The sequence below is a fragment of the Molothrus aeneus genome, chromosome 3 (assembly GCF_037042795.1).
Source record: "Molothrus aeneus isolate 106 chromosome 3, BPBGC_Maene_1.0, whole genome shotgun sequence".
Classification (NCBI taxonomy): domain Eukaryota; kingdom Metazoa; phylum Chordata; class Aves; order Passeriformes; family Icteridae; genus Molothrus; species Molothrus aeneus.
In genome coordinates, this window is record NC_089648.1 from 20,872,735 (window position 1) to 20,896,184 (window position 23,450).

The following is a 23,450-nucleotide window of genomic DNA, read 5'->3' on the forward strand; positions in this document are numbered from 1 at the left end:
GGAGTGAAAGAATTTGGATTCATTCTTTGCAGAAATGTGGGATTTACCTCAATTTCATTGGAAGTAGAAATGGTCCTACAGCTATCTCAGAGGACATGCAGTCCTTTGCTTACTCACTTGGGTAATATTTAACTCAAGAATAGCTACAGGCTCACTGGAAGTGGGTACTTCTTAATAAAGAAACTGTAGCAACAATCATCCCTGGGATTACATGCTCCATTTCTGGCATTCTTTCAGGTATTTTTTTCCTACATAGCTCCTATGGAAAAAAACTGTAATGGTAGAGTAGGAATCTTTTCTCACTGCAGAATTTTGAAATCATGACATCAAATGTATTGTGAAAATAGCTGGCATAGCTTTTGCAAATAACTTGTTTCCTGCTAATTATGAGTTTGGTCTGCTGTAAAGGAATCATTACTATTCTCTTTAGAGGTGGAAAAACTTAACCACAAAGGTCTTGGTGTAGAATAAAAACATTGATTCGTGGAGTCAGTGCTGAATGGCTACCATGCTCCAGTGTCTCAGCTTATCTCATGCTGAAGCAGCTCCTTCATGGAGCCACAGAGAAAATGACATCTGTAAAACGTGTGTTTGCTTTAAATTTGCAGTAGGAGAGCTTTTATTGTATGTCTTTATAAAGTTCTACGGGCTGCTGGTAGAGCTTGCTACACCCATCTGGCTGCAGTCCAATGGAGCCTGCCCAGACCATTCCCCTGGAACACAGGGTGGGTACATCTCCAGTCAGGTGGAAAAGCTTTCTCCTTTAACTGTCTCATAATGAGCTTATTGTCATGTTTTCATTATTCTAAATTATTAAAATATCAGAGCTCTTGACATTCTAAGCAAGGGTTGTAAGTAGTCTCTCTTGGGATAAGCAGATTATTAAAATTTGTCTTCCCATTATAAACTGAATCTTGAGAGTACTAATTTATTATCTGTCTCAGGTAAATAATTGACAATAAGGAATAAACAACAAGACACTGCTTCAATATGTGATGCAATGTCATATAAGATACAATTGCTTCAGCTGGAGAAGTTGTGCAAGAATCGAAAAATAGGACTAGCTATTGAAAAAGTAGAATTAGCTGAAGGAAAATGGCAAAAGTTATTTTTGAAATGCAAACTATTAGGCTAAGAAATTGTTTATAAGTGGAGGTTCTCAAGGACTGATCACAGACCTCTCTTGTTTAGTATCTTTGGTAAAGACTTTGGGTACAAAGGGACCATTACTACAGAAGAAAACTGAAATATCCAGCAAAAGAGACTGCATGACCTTGCAGAAGGGAATAGAAATGCCATTATTCATAGAATCATGGGACAGCCCATCACACACTTGAAGAACAATTCACAAGAATTTCTGTCACAAGGTGGGGACTCCTGAGTTGGAAATGCCAACAGAAGGAACAGCAAAAGCACATTAGCAACTGATGCTGAGGCAGCAATGCAGTGGAGCAAAAAGAAGGAAAAACAGGCACTCAGATGCACAGTGATGGGGCTATTTCTTTATTTGTGTATCTGTGTTCTTAAAGAGAGAAACATCAATGTAATTATGTGAGAGCCTGGCAAGACCTCATCTGAAATACTGCATACATTTCTGCTCAACCATGATAAAGAAAGGTCAACCAAAACTAGTACAGGTACACAGAAGGGCTACTGGGAAGGTTAGGGGAATAAGGAATCTTTTTTTTTTTTCAGAGGCAAAGTCTGAAAAGTGGTGGGGTCATTGTCTATGCAATAACATCAGAGTAAAGATCGTGTAAGGGCTGTCATAGAAAAGTAGTAGAGAGTAAAGATCGTGTAAGGGCTGTCATAGAGAAGTAGTAGTGTTAGCAGAAGAATAAATAGGTACAACCTGTTCTTGTTTTTGAGGTGTATATGTGAAGAAGTTTCTACCTATCAGAAGAAAGACATCAGAAAGTCCTCCAGCAGAGATGATGCACATGAGCAATTTTGTGGCTTGGCATGTGTGTGTGCAGCCCGCTTAGTTTTGGGATGAAGGTCATGTATTTCATGTGGGATGAATTGAGTACGCTGCCGATCCAAAACATTTCCTCTTTCCCCATGTCCTTATTCTCTTTGGAGAAGGCTTGCAATTGAACTTTAAAAGAAAACACATCTTAAAACAAACAAAGCAATCCCCTAAGAGTTCTTTATCCAGAAACTCATTTTCACAGGAGGTCAGATGTAAGGTTTTGTCAGAGGAAGAGTTCTTACCAAATTGAATTCTTTGATTAGATCCATGTAAGGAAAGAGCAGAAAAAGGGGGAGTTTTCTAAATGCCTACCATTGAACCATGATATGTTCCCAGAAAAAAAAAAAAAATAGAACACTGTTCACAGAGAACAGAAACAAAATCTACCAGGAATCTGGGGAATTTCCCAAGCTGTTTAGCTGTTTACTTTAAAAACTGAGTTACCCCATCTCTGTAAATATGCATTTCACAGAAGATTGTAGGCCATTTTTGTTTGTCTTACATCCAGTTCATTGATTAAATATATAAACAGGATGTCTTTAAGAGCAGAAAGTTTTAAAACAGGATTTGATACTAAGCAAGAGCTCTTTTAGTTCCCTTTTAGCTAGTTGAGTTTCATCTTTGCTTATCAGAGCTGTTTTAGGGTACAGTAATTTCCAAGTGCACTATTGGGTGCGAGGTAAATAATCTCTAGAGATGATTTTTTTTTTCTTTCATTTCTTACAGTAAATGACAATAGTACATAAGCCAGAAATTTCCCTTGTAAATTCTGGTCATCCCATTTGTTTGCTAAGTTCCAGTATGGACCCAGGACCTATTCTGTCAGTGCTCTGAGAGGTTAAGCACCCTTGCTCATCCCTCTCTAGGGGTAGCTGATTCATCAGCTCTGTTAAAGGACCTGATTAATAGCCAAGAGCAATCAAATTTGAAAGAGCCTTTTGAATCATACAGGTGTGGAAATTGCTGACCACAACTTAGGTATTGCCCTGTTTTCCAGGTGAATAAATTGTCGAGGGAGCCTTCCTGTGTGTGAACCTTTGTCCTGCTGGTACTTCCACCCTTCTTCCGTCTGGAGTTTCAGATCAAAGCCGCTAAAGTCAGCCCACGCAGAGCAGCTTGCAGCAAGAACAGGATCTTCCTGTGGACACAGTTCAAGCAGAGGAGCATAAATGGGGATATGGGTGATTGAGGGCTGTAAAATAAAGTTACATAACCAGTCAGGCTTTTTATGAGAAATGCTGAACGGCACTCACATCCCAACACACCTGTATTTTTACCATCTTGTTAAAAGATTGTGTAATCAAAATATTTTCACTCTAAATTATTAGATTATCAGCTTTTAATATAATTTTGATTGATATTTTGCAAAGCTCCATATATTCCATTTAATTCACATGAAAAACAATTCTCACAGTTTCCACTAATTGGTTTTCCATCATTATTTGTTTGGGGTTTTCTTCTCTACACCTCCAACTGCAAATTCACAAAACAACATACATTTGTAGATAATTACTTTGATACCAAGTTATACATTTTATAATGTTCAGGAAAATTAAATTATTTTACTTTTTAAGTACCAGGTGTATGCATTCAAAAGAAAAAACAGATGATGTGTTTTCAATTTCACTTTTATCTCAATATCTGATATCAGATGCATATGCAGAGACTCTTAGCTGTCATTTTCCTGGTTTGCTCTCAAAAATTTGAGGTATATATTATCACAAATGGTAACACAAGGATATTAAACTGTTGCATTAACAAATTAGTATTTGTTAATTATTAATAAGCAATATTTCTTCATAAAAATCTCATTGCACATCTGCTGCTTGTTTTATACTGAATTAGTGTTTTATATGTAACAGTAACATTTCAAGAGGAGCAATTCAGTTACTGAATGTGAATTAAAAATAGTAGTGAGTAAGAAAGCAAAAGTCTATCCCAAGTTGATATGCAGAGTCTTTACTTTTTGTGCACAGGAGCATTCCAATTTTCCTAACAATACTGACTTCTTTTCTTTTATGCTATGCATCTTCAACTCCTGTTTAATAAACAAATGTTCTTCATTTAGGTCCACTGGGCTTTGCAAGGTACATTTCTGTTTGTCATTTATCAGGTTAGATATATCTCTTCCCAGCACCATCTGCCCATTTTGCTTAGTAATACAAGTTCTTCAAGGCAGGGGGTTTGTTGCACTGAGTAGCAATTCAGGGAAATGCTCCAGTACTTTCCTGGTTTTTCCATGCCCTGATACACCTGAACAAAACTCCTCTGCTTTTACTCATGCTTTCTCATGCAATAATGATGGTTGTGGGAACATCAAGCTGTATCATGTAACCTGGACAGGTTGGTTCTGTGTTTGATGGACTGAGGCTTCCTAATAATTCAGTGATGCTTTCCAAAGGCTCTTATCTTTTTATCAGCCACATGCCCTGCCTGTGACAGCTGATCCCCTGTATGGGTGTGCTTTGATTTTTTTTTTTTTACCATCCCTTAAGAATACATAGTGCCTGTCCATGCTTGGCTCAGGTTGTGATATTTCAACTGTGATAATTCACCGGGATTTTGTTTTCTCTGTACTGAAATGTTTTCTTAGCTACAACAGAACCACATCTATATTTAGTGTATTTATATAGTGTAAAGATAGATAGATAGATAGATAGATAGATAGATAGATAGATAGATAGATAGATATCATGTAAATTTTGAGGAAATTTACACTACTTATACAAATAGTGTAAATTTCCTCAAATTACCTCTGCTTTTACTTGGATCCTTTTCCTTGGGTTCAGCAAGACTCTCATCAGCCACGTGGCACCCAAAAGGCAGGCCATGGAATATGGCATCTCATTTATAGAAATTACCACGTGTTAAAAAATGTGTCCAGTCCTGCAGCATCTTCAAGAAACTCGGCACCTCCATAAGGTATTGTCAGAACCTACTGCTCTGTTATAGCAGCAGAGCCTGGTGGGTTATGCCTCAATGTGAGAAACAAAAAAAGTAATTTCTGCTTTGGGGTTCCTTTTTGTTGTTTAGAGGCTGGATTTCCTGCATTATATCTCTTCTCTCTCAAATGATTTTATGGCATGCAATGTTTGCCAGCACAATATTAACCGGCCCCCAGACACCATTTAAACTCGCTCGTCATATTTTCTACACTATACCTCACTTTGTAATTACTGCCTCCCACTGCCAATAATTCATGCCCTCCAGAAGGCCCTGTTTAGGTCTGAGTAATAAAATACTGAGAGATTAATATTCAGTTGATGACAGATCATTTAATGCAACTCTTGACAAAGCTCCCCAGCGTCTATGAAATTGGCAGAACAGGGCTGATGGCTGCTTTCTGATGTCATTCAATTAGCAACCCAGGGTTAGTTCTCTGGTGTTATTCTCTGGAGTTTAATGGACCAGACTTCTTTTCAACCTTCAGTCCACTCAGGGAATTGTATGAGGCAGGTTTAATTAATGTGTATTTGGCATGAAAGTGGACTTTCTTCGTTTGCAAAAAAAAGATTTGCATTACTGTTACAGCACTGCAGTTAGCAAATTTAAATATTTTAATTTAATTGTGTGCTGATACTCCCAGTGAGGGCAAAAGAGATGCATGCACAGATCCATATTCAGGCTGTGAAGCTGCACATTTTAGTCTAGATTTTCTCAAAATCTTGGGGGAAATTGCAAACAGCTGTGTATGCTGTTAAGTGCTTGAATGATTTGCCTTGCTGTTCTCAAAACCCTGGTCCTACCAACTTAACTAATAAAATGAAACATCACTCCTGCTTTTTTTTCCCTATACCCCACCTTTATGCCATCTTGGCAGTACAAAGGAGTTTTAAAATGGATGTGGATGACAGCTAGTTTACAAACTGATTTCAGTAGGGGTGTTCATGTGGGTACATTCCAGCTGAGTAAGAGCACTGAGAAATAGCTTCTGGTAAATGCAGCAGCCACAGTTTTGACTGCATGGATATCACCCTGCTCCTCTGCCCATTGATTACCAGAACTGACAGAAAGGGACAAACCTCTGCCTAACCCACTTCAGTTCTCACTCAAATGTCTTGGTTCCCTTGAAAGGCCACTGAGGCTTTAAGGTAAGCACACCACAGTGTGCTTACTTGTGGTTTATTGCTGCTGCAGTCAAAGAGTGAGAAGTTTTGGTTTTAATCTTGTGAGAAACACCAGGGTGAAACCTGCTCCTCTCCATCTCCCAGCTCAGTGGTATTTGCCATCAGGGAATGCCTTTCTGCCAGGGTTTCAACCAAGATGCTCTCCTCCTTCTCAGAGTGGGGGGAGAGAAAGGGAAAGGGAAGGGACTTCAGTCATCCAGAGGAAAAAATGAACTTTGTCTCTGAAAACTACCTAGCCTAGAATTTCAATCCTTTGCACAAGAGAGTAGGTGCACATGCAATTTTCCAGGTGGCAACACCAGCTAAAGCAGGTTTTAACCTCTCTCTCCCACCCTTCTCCCATATTGCTGCTCTGCCTCTGTTGGCAGCACAATGTTTATAGGCTGTGTAATAAACTTGGTCATTGAACCGTAGATGGCTGAAAAGAAATCTTCTGTGAAAAAAGAGCCTCTTTTGAGCAACAGTTGCCTGATTCTGTTTGGAATGACTTGGCAAACAACAGACATGGCACAGCTGAAAAAGGAGAGATGGCTATGGCAGAGAGACAGAAGTAAAGGCTGGGGAATGCCTTGAATTAGGAGGTCGTGCTTGCTACTGAACACATTGTGTTATGAACCCCTTCACCCTCATTTGGCATCCACCATTTGTATACATTAACTGGACAGATCATCTGTCATTTGATAGCTGCATAAATATCTCAGCTGGCTTGTTAACATGCTTCAGTAATAGCTGAACTCCTGGGTGCTGTCACTGATCTCCTGACCTGCCCACTTTGACACAGAGCACTGAATACCCTGAGCTGGAAGGGACCCACCAGGATCATCCAGTCCAAGCCCTGGCCCTGCACAGGACACCCCAAGAGTGACACCATGTGCCTGAGAGCATTGTCCAAAGGTTTCTTGAGCTCTGTCAGGCTTGCTGCTGTGATCAGTCTCCTGGGGAGCTGTTCCAGTGCCCAGCCACCTTCTGGGTGAAGAGATTTGTCCTGATACCCAGCCTAAACCTCCCAACCTAAACAAGTTTTCTTGAGTCCTGTCACTGGTCAGGAGAATGAAGAGATTGATGCCTGTCCCTCCACTTCCCCTCAGGAGGATGTTGAAGACCACAATGAGCTCTCCCCTCAGTCTCCTCTTCTCCAGGCTGAACCAGCTGGTTACTCAGAGCTCTGTTCTTCATGGTCCGTGTGCCTCTGGAGCTTTTTAAATTCAAATGTAATAACCTGTAAAAATTCCTTTCCTTCTCCACTTTCCTTTGGGAATAAGCAAGGTGGAGATTTGGAAGTTTTCCTGTGGCTAGAATGACAACTTCTTTATTTCATATACGGAAATATTTTTTATGATCGTGTCTTCTTGGGTATGTTGTGAAGCTTTAGATGTCACACACAGCTTTATTTTCAAAGAAATTTGTGCCTTCAAGAGAAGACATTAAGTGATAAACCCTTTTCATGTCTATATTAATACTTGCTATGGCAGTGCAATTGCAATACTCAGAGCTTACCCCCGAAAATTGTTCATGGCATTTCAAAACCCTAAAGCAGCCTTTGCAGTAGTGTGATCACAACAGGCACACTGCATTTGAATCCCATGAACTGGGCAGGATAGGCAGCCCATCCATATGCCACTCTGCAGAAAGGTTTGCCAGCACCAATAAAATGGAATAAGCTCATTTGGAACTGAGAGCTTCTTGTAGTTTCCTCATGCAGTTTTTATTACAGAAGAAGTTGCATAATGCATAGTGGAAAAACCATGTCTTACACTGCATCTGATGTACAGAACAGTGTACCCAAGCAATGAGTCAGGGCTTCCAGGTGAGACATGAGTCTGTGTCATGCAGGAATATGTTCCACACTATTCCCTTGGGAGCTGCAAAACATTAACAATTTTCTCAGGTGACATTTAGCTCCCCAAAAAGGCACTCAGAATACTAAGTGCTTTTACAGAATCATGTGTACTTTCCCCTACATATCCCACATGTCAGTTCTCTCTGATTTTTTTCAGGGATATTCATGCACAAAATAAAACCATTTGTCTAGTATAAATTCCTTTAGGACTTGCCCTCTCTAATACTGTGTAAGGGACTGCAACAATCACATGGAAAGCAGTGCCTAGGGAATCCTTCCAGAGTTTACACCAAGTTTGCTGCCTTGGGGGATAATGCTTTTTCCTCTGAGTGTTATTCTTGCTGACTAGGTGTGATCAGTGCAGCCCAGGATTGATGTGTCTCACAGGGAACTCCAAGCATTGACTGAAAAGCAGTGAATGAAATGTTTGCTACATATTGTACAAGTAGCTGTATGAGTAAAATACTAAAAGCATTAAGATAAAGCTGTTAAAAAGAGAAATTGCACTTGATATGAAGCATATTCTGCTTCCAAATGAGAGAGAATTATTTGGGGTAATGTTTTTCTATTTAACCATTGTGTTAGTGAGTTTAATGCTTGCTTTTAAAAAGCAGATACATATTCCTTTGGTCATAATTTCAAAGACAATGTAGATAAGTTGAGGGAGGCCACTCCTGTCAAGATGACCTTGGAGATGTTTGTTGTTCCCTTCTTGCCAGAATTTTCCAGTTCTATAGCAGAATCAGCTGACCAGATTATTGTTTAGTAATGATCAAACTATTCCTTGAGCTGCCTCCCAATCTTTGTATTAAAGTGACTGCCAAGGGATGGTGTGATTTGTTACACACACTCTCCTCTGAGCTGCTTAGAGAATCACTGTGCATGCTTGCTCTCTGAGTGCACCTGTACACCCAAGCTCAACTGTGTGTGGCACAATGCAGGGTGCAGTAAGTTAAAAACCTCTGGGTGGGAAGCAATGCAGATGAATTGACAGGATGGGATAGTTAGCCTTGCTGAGCAGCAGAGCTAATAATAAAGGTTTTTTCTTATTCAGGGCTACATTGGAGCATTGCTGGAGTGCAAACTGCGTGGCTGTGCTGTGTTTTCAGTTTTGTGGCTTTGGCAACATGGATGTGTAGGAATCCTCCTGCTGTTAGAGGGGGTGTTCCCTCTGATGGCCATCCCACTTGGGGGATCTGAGCTGGTGCTTCTGTGTGTGCTCTGAGGACACACATTAAGGGTGTTGCCTCAGGGTCAGCAATTATTCTGTAATTCTGGCCCCCAGCTTTGTTCAGTGTGTGCCCACAGCACTGGCTGTGCAGCTGTCATTGGAGATGCTCAATATCTCACGAGCTGTTCTGGGATCTCACCCACACAGTGGAATAGGCTCCATGGACACAGAGGTTTTTGCTGGCTGTCACCGCTGTCACCTTCACGTCCCACTCTCGTTAGGGCAGCTTGCCGGGCAACACCTGAAAGCCTTCAGAAAATCCCAGCGACCCAGTGATCGTTAGTCACAACTATACAGTCTATAAATTGCCCTCAGGGACTCTCCATCCAAATAACTAGCAGGCTCAGAATTTTCATTTACTGGATCCGGGCTCGCTGAGACGAGGGGAAGTCCCCATGTGTGCCAAAGCGCGGCGCACGTTTGACATGCCTGGAAGTCCCTGCCTGGGAGCTGCAGCCCGTGTCCGTGTGTCCCGCCCGGCTCCCGCGGCTGTTCCCGGGCACCGTCAGCTCAGCCCCATCAGCCCGTGTCCGTGTGTCCCGCCCAGCTCCCGCGGCTGTTCCCGGGCACCGTCAGCTCAGCCCCATCAGCCCGTGTCCGTGTGTCCCGCCCGGCTCCCGCGGCTGTTCCCGGGCACCAGCAGCGCAGCAGCCTCGGGACCCCGGCCCGGAGCCCCCGGCAGGCACAGGGGGTGACCGGGCTGTGCTGGCCCGGGGCAGGAGGCGACAGCAGCGCGTCCTTGCTCGCTCTGCCCTCGGGCTCATGGAGGGGCCGCAGCCCCTTCCCCTTCCTGGGTCCGGGGCTGTGCGGGGCCGGCCCGGGTCCCGTGGTCCGCCGCGGTGGCCGTGCCCCAAGTGTCCCCAAGCCGTGCCCGCACTGTCCCCAAGCCGTGCCCGCACTGTCCCCAAGCTGTGCCCGCAGTGTCCCCAAGCCGTGCCCGCACTGTCCCCAAGCCGTGCCCGCGGTGTCCCCAAGCTCTGCCCGCAGTGTCCCCAAGCCATGCCCGCAGTGTCCCCAAGCCGTGCCCTCACTGTCCCCAAGCCGTGCCCGCTCTGTCCCCAAGCCGTGCCCGCACTGCCCCAAGCCGTGCCCCAAGTGTCCCCAAGCTGTGCCCGCACTCTCCCCAACCCATGCCCGCAGTGTCCCCAAGCCATGCCCGCAGTGTCCCCAAGCCGTGCCCGCACTGTCCCCTGGCGGTGGCTCTCCCGGCCCCGCGGCAGCAGAAAGCGAAAGGCTTTGGGTGCACAAAGGGAGTTTCGGGGCCGCGGTGAAGAGCTCGGCCCCGATCCCGGCTGCACCCAAGGCAGTGAGGGCAGCGGGGAGGGAAGGGGTCCTGTCCCTCGGTCTGTCCGCCCGGACCCCTCCTGCAGTGCTGCACCCGGCTCCGCCGTGCCCAGCGCGGGCGGGACACGGACCTGCTGGAGCGAGTCCAGAGGAAGCCACCAAGTGGATTAGAGGGATGGAGCATCTCTCTTGGGAGGAAAGGCTGAGAGAATTGGGATTGTTCAGCCTGGAAAAACAAACGGCTTCGGCGTAACCTAATTCAGCTTTCTGGTACCTGAAGGGAAACTACAAGAACGATGGAAAGGGACTCTTTACAACAGCATGCAGTGCACTTTAAGTGATAAAAAGAGCATGCATGCTCTTTAAGTGCACTTTATCCTGATAAAGGGGAATGGATTAAAACTAAAACAAGGGGGAATGGCTTCAAACAAAAAGAAAGTAGATTTAGATTAGATATTAGGATGAAGTTCTCTGCTGTGAGGGTAGTGAAGCACTGGAACAGGTTGCCCAGGAAGCTGTGGATGCCCCATCTCTGGAAGTGTTCAAGGCCAGGTTGGATGGGGCAATCTGGTCTAGTGGAAGGTCCCTGTTCCATACTGGAACTAGATGATCTTTAAGGTCCCCTCCAGACCAAGCCACTCCATGATTATATGATCCAAATGCCTCTTCCTCTTCTACCACTCCACAATGGTAGAATCAAAGAGAGGGAAAGATTGGGCCAACCCCTGGCCCACCTCATCTTAGGGGCAGAAGGTGTCCCTGCCAATGAGGGAGGCTGGCACATCCCTGAGCTGCTGTAAGGAAACCTGCTGTGGGATTTGGGCCAAAGTAACCAAGTTTTTATTATTGGATAAAAATAGAAAATGTATAAACCTCCTTCCAGCCCAGCCAATTCAGTCTGACTTTTGGGAATGTGTTGAGCTTTAATGATCTGCTTCTGATGATTCTGCCCAGCCTGCTGCAAGCAGCCAAAACCAGCACTGTTACAAGAGAATAATCCTCATTCCAATAGAAATTCCAGCAGCCTTGGTGTGGGTAGACTGAGTATCTGCTTAATGTTGGCTTACCATTAAAGAGTGAAACTCCTCACAGCATACTGCATGCAATGCTGTTTCAAATTAACTAAAACACTCGAATCACATCCAGATGACGCAAAACAGACTTATATTTTAGTGCCAGAAATATGTAAAGGTCCTGCACAAGCCATGCATAATAATTGCATCTTTTTGGCGCCAGCACTTGTACTTGTCATTCGCTGACACAGTGCTGAGTTCATCTGAGAAGCAGAACACTTCAGTGTTTCAAAGAATCGTGCTTGTTTGGAGGAAGGGAGGGGAAACGGAAAGGCTACTTACACTCAGATATTAAGTGTTAATGTGCTGTCCTATCTTTAGTCAGTGGGGGAGAAGGAATGGGGCTGCAGTGAGTAAAGTGCACTTGAAAGCTTGTTTCACTTCTCCTTGGTGCTGCCCACTATGCAAGCAGCGAGTATCTGGTTACTGTCCTTGAGCTGTTCACACAAGCTGATCTGCCAATGGTTTGATTGAGAAACACAAGCTGGAAATGCCACATTTCATAGAAGGAGACTGTGACAGAAGCCCTACGTTTGGGTTCTATCTTATTTCTCATGATCCTTACTAGAAATGGAGCAGCCCACAGCTCTGTGACTCAGTGTTGTGCTGCTCATTGCATGCTCCCAGTTTGTGTTGAAGCAGTGGAAGTGCTATGCACACATGTGAGTTAAAAGGTCTCTGTATGAACTAGGTATTTCTGGGTTTGGGTGACCAAATGATGCACAAGAACCAAGCCACCTGTTAGAGGATCAGTGGAAGGCTAGATTGCAAGAACTGAATTTTGCCTCTTGTTGTATCTCTTGAAATCAGGCATCAGTGTGATTTATGAAATCTCACTAGGAGCAAAAACCTTCATCCCTCATGTTGTCTATGAAAAGTGATTCCACATTATGTTCTGTCCCGCTAATTGTCCACAGTCCCTAATACTTCCTTTCCCTATCTTCATTCCCATGGATGGTGACTATTTTCCTTAAAAATGTCAAAGGAGATGCAAGAAACTGTCTTCTTCCACAGACTACATATTCTGATCCATGATTTATCAGAAGTGAGGGTATTTCAGGGAAGTGTCTCAGAATCATCTTTCTGGGAATGGTAATTTCTGAGGGGGGGCCTGAAATAATTTTTCTCTTTCAATATTTTCTCTTTTATTTCTGTCTGTAGAATATGTTACTGTTAATGTCTGTTCCTATTTAAAAAACAGATGAATATATTTTCCTCTGCCTTAAATAGTCTCACAGCTTTTTGGCACAATTTCCCATCCTTACCAGCTCAGGATTGTAGGATATAAACCCCAGAGCCAAACTTCAGTTTCTTGAGTCTTTCAATCTAATAAGTATTTCTGGCATTTCTCTCCAGGGAATGTTTGCCATCATTTGTCTTGTTTTTTATTCTGGTAAAATAACGTTCTCTGTTTTGCTGTATTAGGTAAATGGAAATTCACAATGGTAGAATCAAAGAAAATCCTCTTGCATCTCTTTATGAAGAAATGTCCACCTCTGAGCTTTTTATGGAAAACAAATCCAGATTTTCAGGGACTGGGACAATGAGGAACTTCCTGCTCTAGGAGAAGTTCTGGTTCAAGACCATCTAAGAAACCTGATGGTGCACAAGTCCAAGGGAGCTGATGAAAGGCATCTGCATCCTGAAGGAAGTGGTTAAGCACTATCCATCACACCTGAGGAATCATGGCATTCTGGCTGGAAAAGGGGAAACATAACCCAAATTTAAGAAAGGGAAGATCCAGGGAGCTACAGGCCAGTCTGCCTGACCTCTGTGCCTGACAAAATCATGGAGCAGATCCTCCTGGAAGCTGTGCTAAATCACATGGAAAATAAGGTGATTTGCAACAGCCAGCATGGCTTCACTAGGGGCAAATGGTGCCTGACAAGCCTGGGATCCTCTGCTATGCAGACAGGCTGAGAGGGCTGGGGCTGCTCAGCCTGGAGAAGAGAAGGCTCTGGCTCTCTACTGGTATTCCAGTACCTAAAGGGGGCTACAAGACAGCTGGAGAGGGATGTTGTGCTGGAGCAGGTAGTGATGGGACAAGCAGCAATGGCTTTAACCTCGAGTACCCTGTTCAATAAAGCAGGGTGCAGTGAGGTGGGGGTTGGTGTCTTCTGCTGCACCTGCACTGAGAGAACAAGAGGCAATGGCCCTAAACTTAAAACCAGGGATATTCCGTGTAAATATTAGGAAAAAAACTTCACTGTTAGGGTGGTCAGGCATTGGAATATGTTGTCCAGGGAGGTGGTAGAGTCACCATCCATGGAGGTGTTCATGAGGTGTCTGGATCTGGCGCTGGCTGATGTGGTTTAGTGGTTTCAGTGGTGCTGCTGGGCGGACTGGGTGATCTGGAAGGTCTCTTCCAACCTTGATGATTCCATGATTCCATGAAAGAAGATGGCATCAGATCAATTATTAGGAAGAAATTCTTTACTGTGAAGGTAATGAGGTGCTGGAACAGGTTGCTCACTTCCATCCCTGGAAGTGTTCAAGGCCAGGCTGACTGGGGCTCTCAGCAACCTGGTCTAGGGGCAAGTGCCCCTGCCCAGGGCACAGGGGTTGGAACTAGATAATCTTTAGGGTCTCTTCCAATCCAAATCATTCTTTGATTCCATGAACTGCTTACTGATCAAAATTTATGATATGAGCTCTCTAGCTGTGTGTAACCATCTAAAAACTTACAGTCAAGAGAAAGGTTCAGATACATACCAGAGAGAAAATTACATCATCTTCTTGGGCATGAACAAAACCACAGATGCTCCAATTAAAGCCCAGATTAATAAGAATTTTTTTGGAAAGGCTGAAGAGCATAACTTTGCTTTGGTTTCTCTCTTAACAGGTTGTTGAAAGATGAGGTAGTAGGAAGCCTTCTGTCTTTTCCAAGGAAAAGAAGGTGAGCTCAAGCTCAATGGGCTGCTTGCTCCTGGTGAAGCCTTGCATTACAGGGGTTTGCTCACCCATGTCCAATGGGAACAGTTATGTGGCACTTAGACTTTACTAAAAACTAAAACTGGTATTGGAAAACAATAGCAATAGGTTTTTAGTGCCAGAAGTTTGAAACAGACTCTTTTGCTAATTACTGTTTTTTTAACGAGTCCTTTTTTTTCCTATTTAAAAACAAAACAGTTTTCACTCTTAGTTATGAAATGTTCTACTAAATGAGAATGTGTGGAGTTCTACATATCTCCCAACAAGCTTCATGTGCTGAGCTTCCTGTCTATTTAAAGTGGGAAAACTACCTTGTGATTGAACTCATTGGTCCTCACTCATAAATTGGGAATTGAAGCAACTCTTTGTACCATGTCTGTTTTTTTCTAGATCGGATTTTAGCACTTCAAAGAATGGCCCATTACTTTGTCTGCTGCTTGGTGGCATAAGAAAGCAACAAATTTATGTGTGGTTTCTAAGTAGTGTTTAGTACAATGAAGACTGAGATGAGCTTAACAATGACTTATGTCATGGTGTAAGTTTCTCATTGTGTTTAAATTATTCCTAAATGAGGAACATGTGACAAAATGCAATAACTGCAGCTAATTCAGCCCTCAGCAAGCATGCAAACAAGTGTACTGGAGATGCTTAAGAGGAAGAAGTGAGGAAGATGACCTGTATATTTGGGGAGAACAGTTAAATCTTAAACTCTTCTGTTAGTTATCCATGTCACCACAGGCTGGACATTAGGTGCTTTTGAAATAATCGCTGGTAACCCTGAACTCAGCCTTCCTGCAGAACCTGTGGAGCATGTGCTCAGGGCAGCACCACTGGGAAATGTGACTGAGTTTGAAGGAGCTGGTTACACACTAGGCTGAGCTGGGAGTCTTGGGAGCTGCAGGAAAGAGAATTGCTTGATAGATGTGTGGGTAGTTTGTGTTTTGAGTAGGGAGGTAGGGGCCCAGAGTAGGAGAGTAGGCCACCATAATGCTAGGGCTGAAAAACAGCCAGAGAGGGAAAACTGTAGTTTCCTAATTTCTTTTACCCTTTACTGTAATATTTCCAAGTTCTGCTTATCCAAAAAGACAGAATGCAAAATAAATGTTTTATTTTCCTCTTGGCCTTCATCTTTCTCTGCCATAACAGTTTTTGTGGCATTGTTGCAATGAAACAGAATTTTTTTCATCTTCAAACTGTAGTTTACCTGCTGAGGAGGGTAAATATATATAAATATATAGCAGAGAGTTTGAAAGGAAAAACTTCCAGCCCGGTGTCACAACGCTTGCTATTGAGGTTGCTATTGCAATGGATATCATTGCTCTTTGTCATCAGGCAGATATTAATGTATTAATTTTATAAGCCTGTAGGTGTTAAATTTGTGCAGGTCACTCTGCTCAGCACCTATCTGTGAAGAGTTTGCTGTCTTAGGTTGATTCTCATCTTACATACTCTGAAGAATGACCCCTGAAGTTGATGATTTACGTTTCTTGGACACCAGCATTATAGTTTGTACCACTATTTAGTCACTGCTAAATGTGACCCATGCAGTTTTTGGAGATGCATCTTCCTACCCTGCTTCTGAATTTAGCTCACTGCACTCTTACTAAGTAGAAGTCTGGAAGGGACAAAAAGAGACCTCCCTCTGAAATTTAATCCAGATCACACATGTGGTGTGGTAGGGAACAAGAACCACAGAGACCTCTGCCAGCCCTAGATCTTATAAAATCTAAACACACCAATAATCACTGAGGTTATTTTTAAATGTTTAACATGACTCTCCAAAGCACATACACATTTAACATCTGTATCTCTTTAAAGAGTTATTTATTCTAATATATCACAGCTCTGGCAGTAATTTTGTGTTAATTGCTCAGAACAGGCTGAACTTCAGAGGGTTATAAATTTCAGTATGACATGTACTGTGGGTTTGTTTTAGTTTTGTTTTTTTTTTTCCAAATTTACATATACTGAATAGCCAACTAACCTGACATCATTGGGAGCTCAGGATGGTTGGTGTCTGTCCATTTCACTCCACAAGTGTGGATTTATGGCCATGAGTCATGAAAGTAGAATTACCTTTTCATGAGGTTAGTGTGATCTGTGTTTCCATATAAGATGCTTCTATGGTAATGTTGATCATGTTACTAGGGTGATGTAAAAACATTAACCAAGTGTTTTACACAGAATTCATTTTAAAGGAAACTGGGCATTAACTTCTGTTCCCTTACTAATGCATATGCTTATCCATACTTAGAAATACACTTTAGTGCTTGAATGTTAGTCTGAGCACTAAAGGGCCTTAGTGGCACTTAAATCCCCAAAAAGATTTAAGCCATAATTCCAACTCCTTGCTCCCTAACCCCAAATTTCTGTTCTGTTTCTGCCCATGCACAAACAGCAGGATTCATCACTTGCATTTTCATTCTGTGTGGTTGCACGCACTCGTGGCTCTAGGAATGTGCTCTGAGTGGGAATCTGCCTGCCTGTCTGACCATCAGGATCTAACTTGGCTTTTATTTTGACCACACACACATTTCATGAAGCCATGGAATGGTTTGGATTGGAAGGGACATTTGAGAGCACCTAGTTCCAGTTCCCCTGCCATGGACAGGGATGCCTCCCACTAGAGCAGGCTGCTGAAGGACTCGGCCAGCCTGGCCATGAACACTTCCTGGGAGGGGCATGGAGCTGTGCCACGGGAGCTGTGTGTTTATTTTGAGGGCTTGCTTAAAAAATTCCCACTCCAATGGTTTTTCCACCCTGATTATGTGGATGGCACGTGCTAGTCAGGGGGCTCTGGGTGTTGAAATCTCTCTTTAAAACTCAAGATTCTTTATCAGTTCTGGCAGGTTTTTTTTTTTGGCAGGATGTCTTGTCCAGCCCCTGCATTCATATCCTTTTCATTTGCGTGCACAGGAGTAGTACATTAATGCTTTACTACTTAAGGAGCAGTCTGGAATGCCAGACATAACTGGATAGCCTCTCAGCAGCTACAGCACTGATTAAATGTCTATGAGCAGCAGAACTGGAGGCCTGGCAAAGAGAATAGGATCCTACAGTGTGCTCAGTGTCTGTGAATATTTAGAGTGAAGGGGTCAGTTGTGAAAGAATTTAATTTAAAAATTTTTCTCTGCTTTTGCTTGTGGCAGATTGGCTTTCAGAAGGAATCCATTTCCTATATTTGCATTGCTGTTTCTGAGTGAGTAGTGTCCAGAATGACCTTTCCTGTGCTTTAGGAAATTGTCAAACAACAATTGTGAATGCTGCTGGGGGACTGTGCAAGCAATTTGGATAATGAAATAATGAAATGCATCTTAAAGTACCTGGAAAAAAACCACCAATCTCTAAATGGCTTCAAAGGATGGCACTATACTTTTGGGAAGAGATAGAAAATGGTCCTCCATCTGTGTTCTGTGTCCTTCTTCTCTGGTGCACTTATTGCTGTCCATGGACATTGTACTAGGTTTGTGTGACCAGGTTTTGGTAGCATTTCCTCCTTTTGAATAAGTGTTTTTGCAATTTTATATCTGCTTTAGCTTCCTGTAGAAGAGTTTCCCTTCTGTTTAAGGGAAATACTTTGCTGTGTGCTGTAAACCAGTTTTGTAACATTCTGCTCATTTGAGTATCGACTCCTAGAAAGACAGGAAGTGCCAGTGCAAGAGGGCAGGAGGGGAAAAATGCTGTGAAGAAACTCAGGTCAAAGTAACAACAGCTAAACAGAGGGCTTCTTGGTGCTTTTTGCTAGATGCAGAGAAGCATGGTATTACTTGAAAGATGGGTAAATTTTTAAAAATAAAATCTCCTTCCTTTTGTTACTAATTTTAAGGATTTCTTTTTTTGAACCCAGTATTGGTAAACCCTTCAGAATTAGAACAGATGATAACTGGTTTCTCTAACCACCTTTTCATCTGTCCATAGATAGTTTTACTGCTACAGGTGGTGTGGCCAAGCTCAGACATTCAAACAAATACATCTGACACACACCCATGCACAAACAAACAAAGCAGAACCTTTGATTCTGAACATGAAATGTGAACAGTCTGGTACACTGAATTTATTTTCTTTTCTATTGGTTTCTGAAATTAGTACACACAAATAATTTCTCCTAGTCTTTTTCTACAGTCATGAGGAGTGAGGATGTCACACCATCAGATGTGGGGCATGGAGAATGTGTGACAAACCCATGGGGGTTAGCAGCAAATGTGGGGGTTACAAGCCCTGTGTGATCCACTTTCCATGGTTGTAGTAGACTAAAATAAGAGGGGAAGTTCTCACCATGCCAGAATCAGAGGGCTGTGCTTCTCCAAGGCAGGTGAGAAAGGATCCCTGGTTTTAGCCAAAAAAAGGTAGCAGCACTTCATTCAGCAGAGAGATTATTGTACATTTACTTGTTCCCAGATAATTCCTGTTCTCATCTCACCTCTCAACCAAGCAACTGTCAATGGATGAAGAGTTTGGACAGTGGTAGTGGTTTGGATAGCAGCATCCAAGGCACACGTGCTCTTCCCTCTAAGAAAAGTGTCTTCTGTGTGGCCAGGAGAACTCTGACTGAACTCTTTCAGTTATACATGTGGGCAATTCTGTGTGTAAAATAAATCCTTTGGAGGCAGGAAAATTGGACAAATGTACATTTTCCACTTAGGTTACAAAATAGCCTGTAACTGTTCTGTAACCTGGGTAACTGATGTTCTATTTGTATATTATACAGAGGATTCTTTTATCTTTTAATGCACATTTGATTCACAGATTGTTTACACTTGGGGTGTCGATATTGCTGGTAAAGATAGAAAGTGTAAAACACATTAACAGCAAAAAAACTCCCCACCCAAATTGCCAAACTCAAACAGACAAGTGAACAAAAAAGAATAATAAAAGAAAACAAACAAACAAACAAACAAACACACACACACCCCCCAACCAAAAAGACCCTTAAACACTGTGAGTTTTCAAGAGGTTGAGAGGAGTACCATTAATGTTCTGGTTAATTATTTACTGGTGTTTGGGATGGTTTCACTTGGCTGTAAGTGATAATCACATAGCAATAAAATTAACTTTTCTGTTCAGGAGCTTTCTAGTGACTTAACACAATTTGTGAATCTTCATAAGGCTTGTTCAAAAGACCCAGCTTTCAAAAGTAAGGGATTTTATTTTCCTTGGGATGAAGAAAGGGTAGAAAGAATGGTATTGGTTATTTGCCTTGTCTTTCAGATGGAGGAATTGAGGCATTGGGTAGTTTGTGTATTTAAGTCACACAGCATGGCAGGAATTAAAATCTGATAATTAGATGTGTAATGACTCTTTAATGCCAAAGAAAATCTTGAAATAGCTGACAGACTCTAAAAGTTCCAAATGTCATTGAGGATGACAAAGACGCCCTTGCAGGGGACATTCAGGAGATGGCACTTAGGTCAGAAGCCTGTCAGAGGGAACCTGGTGAAATAGAGCAGCTAAAGGAACTGAAAAGAACACTGAATCACCCTTCAGATGTATTAGTGATAATTAACCTGTTAGACAATCTAGTGAGAACTGATGATCAGGGTACAAAGGGAACAAACACTCAGAGGGCTGAGAAGCTGAAGAAATAGAGATAATTCCCCAGCCAGAACCCTCTCCTGGACAGGGCAAAGTGAAGAACACAAGCAGAGGATCTGTCTGACACTGAAGTGACTATAGGTTGAGTTTTTGAGAAGAATCAGCACTAACCAAGTGTGTTTTCAGTAAAAGGCTTAAACAAAATGGAAAAAGAGAATTGCTGAAATACTAAAAATAATGCATAGCAGTCTCAGTATCACTCTGGCCTAATCTTTGTTGGTGCCTGAGGACATGAGTGTGGCAAATATGCCACCAAACTTTATGAAAGGTTCCAGGAGAATCCAAGGAACTACACGCCTGTAATCCGAACATGCAAGTTAATGGGAATTAAGTTAAAGGAACTATCAATTAGTAGGTACCTAAAGAAATACTTGAAGAGAGCCAGAATGGATTTTATAACATTTAATTCAGGCTTACAGGCTCATCTGGAGTTCTTGGAAAGGGTCAGCAGATATGTGGATCAGGGATATTCAGTAGATGCATTTTAGGACACCTCTAAAGAGGGTTCAGTAAATTCACTCAACAAATAATTATTTCAAGAAACTGAATAGTTATGAGTAGAGAAAATGCATATATGTGATTAAAAGGGAGAAAATGGAGTAAAACTAAGCTATGAACTCTCCCATGAGGGACAGCTCATCCAGTGATCTTCCACAGGAAACCTTACTGGGACCTGCAGAGCTCAACACTTTCATGAATGGTCTGGTAGGAGTGTGAATAAAGTAGCAAGAAGGCTGATGATGGTGCAGCTTTACTCAGGACAGACAGGAGAAAGGCAGTTTCAGAAGACTGGAAGGAAGACTTTATATTTACATTTTGGAAATTAAAATAGATAGACAAAATTCAGCTGATAAAATTCAATGTAAGTACACATGAGGTAGTGTATATGGGAAAAATCAGTCCTAGCATCATATATGAAGAGTTGGGCTTGAGTTTATCATTGCTGCTCAGGAAGAAGATCTTGGGATTATGACAGATTGTTGAATTGTGTGGGATTGATGCTGGGCAGTCATCAAAACTGCAAACCTATTTTCTGGAGTTCTTAGGAGAGGGACAGTGAACATCAAGATCCTTCTGTATCAATCCATGGCTTGATCACAACTTGAATACTGCATGTAGTTACAGTTCTTTTATGTTAAAGGGTGAGGAAAAGGTTAGGGAAAGGGTTTCTTTTGTCTTAGGAAAAGCCACAGTTTTCCCAGAAAAAAAATGGGTAAGAGGAATAATCAAGGATGTAAAATGGCTGCCAAAAAAAAAAAAAAAAGAAGAAGAAGAAGAAAAAAGACTGCTTAGGCTAGGACAAGCAGAGTTACTGGGAACAGGGTCAAACAAGAAGTTTTCTTCTTCTAAGTGGTGATAGCCCTATGGAACTTGCTGCCAGAAGTTGCTGCAGATGCTGGTACTGTGGATGAGAATCTGGTCAAAACATTTGACAGGAAGATCTGTGGAAGGGTACTACCTAAAGAATTCATGGAAAGCTTGCGTGACTCACCAGCTGAAAATAGTTGGTGTGGGAAAGCACCCAGGGGAAGCATGCTCACCCTGTTCCTATTCTTCCTTGGACAGCTGCTTTTGATCAGGGCTGTAGGGAGAGAGCTGGGCTGGGTGGGCCCTGGGAGGGAGCTGGGGGGGCTGCCCAGCAGGAATGCAGGAGCTACGTGCTGTGCTAACCTGGGCAGCAGCACCAGAGCCCAGCTGGCTCCGGCTGAGCCAACCCCCAGAGAGCTCATCCAGGGCTGGCACCCACCAGCCTGGGCTGGGATTCCTGCTGTCATCACTGGGTGTGCCCAGCTCTGAGCTAGCTGATATAAAATATTGCTATTCCTCACTGCTGTTTGCTGCCTGGGCATTCCCACCTAGCGGGCATGGTGTGCACCAATTATTTTGGTGGAGTCTACAAATATAAAGATGCTAAATTCTCAAAGGAGGAGAAGTATTCCAGCTTGAACTCTCTCAGTTTGTTTCCATTTTCTGTTTATTCATTTCATAGATCTAATGATTTTGTCTGAGTGTCAGCTCTAGCACACTTACATTGGGGTCTGAAAATCATTAGGTTGGGGTTTTTTTTGTTAATGGATCACTGTCAGCAATAGTAAATATTTGCAGCCAGAACTGATGCTATATATAAGAATAGATTCCAGTGTATTCTCTTTTTAATTGTGATGGCTTTGAAGATCTACCAGCACTGAAAATTAGCAAATAACTATTTTTATCCCTAGAGTCAGCAGTTCTGACTCAGAGTGTCCATTAAGGAAATGAATTTTAAACAACAGGATTCTTAAAAATTATTGTCGCTCATTATCTTAACTACACTTAAAAAGGAATGGCATCTATTATAGAAATGAAAATATTCTATTGGTGTAATTACAAACTAATGAAGACCGTTAGAAAGTAATTATGTTAATTAATATCATTGCACATTTAATCCCGGGATGATTCTCAAGGTCTCCAGCTGGGGGCACTGGGCAAACACGGAAACCTGGCAATGGGCAGCGCGAGTGAGGCTTGAACCCAGACAAGAACTGTGCTGCAGGTGAGGAGGCAGGGAAACCAAAACCACCAAGGAAAATGGATGTGAGGTACAGTCATCACCCTGGATTTGAGAATTTCCTAAGATGAAATACATTTTATTTTCAAAACTCTTTCATTAGTGACAAACAGTTGTACACTTTTCATTACTCTTAAATCATCCAGATTCTTTAGCAAATCTATCCCTTTAATCAATAACTTCAAATTCTAATGGACCCAGATAGAAAAGTAATTGTAAATTTCAATTTGTTGCCATTCAGTTTCATTAAACATTTCCAGCCTTGTATAAATCATTGTCTCTACCTACCTTATTAATATTGCTATTTATTCATTTATATCAGGGAAAGAGCTAGAAAAGAAACAGAAGATGCTCCTTGTCATAGTGTGAAGCCCAGCATGTTTTGAGGTCTATATGGGCCTGGAGAGAGAGATTTAGCATCTAGAACAATGCTAAATGCTGAAGAGAAGGTGTGGCATATAATTGCTCAAGGAAAACCAACTATGCTATTAGGAATATGTCAGAGACCAATGGTGGTTTCATGCTTTCAACTCATACCATTAAAAAAAAATTACAAAATGCCAGTTCAGGAAATCATAGCCCTAATTTTGTTGGTAAGGTTCTCTAAACCAGGTCAGGCAGATGATTTTTAAGTTAGCCAATTTAGTGTTGAACTGGGTATTCAAAAGCAGAGTTTGATAGCAGCTATAGGAGAATGCATGAAAGGCTGAATACACTTATGGGGACTGCACAACTGTAAATGGATGGACCAATAAAGAAAGTAAACATTCAACATTGCCAAGCTCAGAGTAGCCTAGATCTTCCTTCCAGATGATATTTTTAACTGGATTTTGCAATAAAGCAATGGATTTC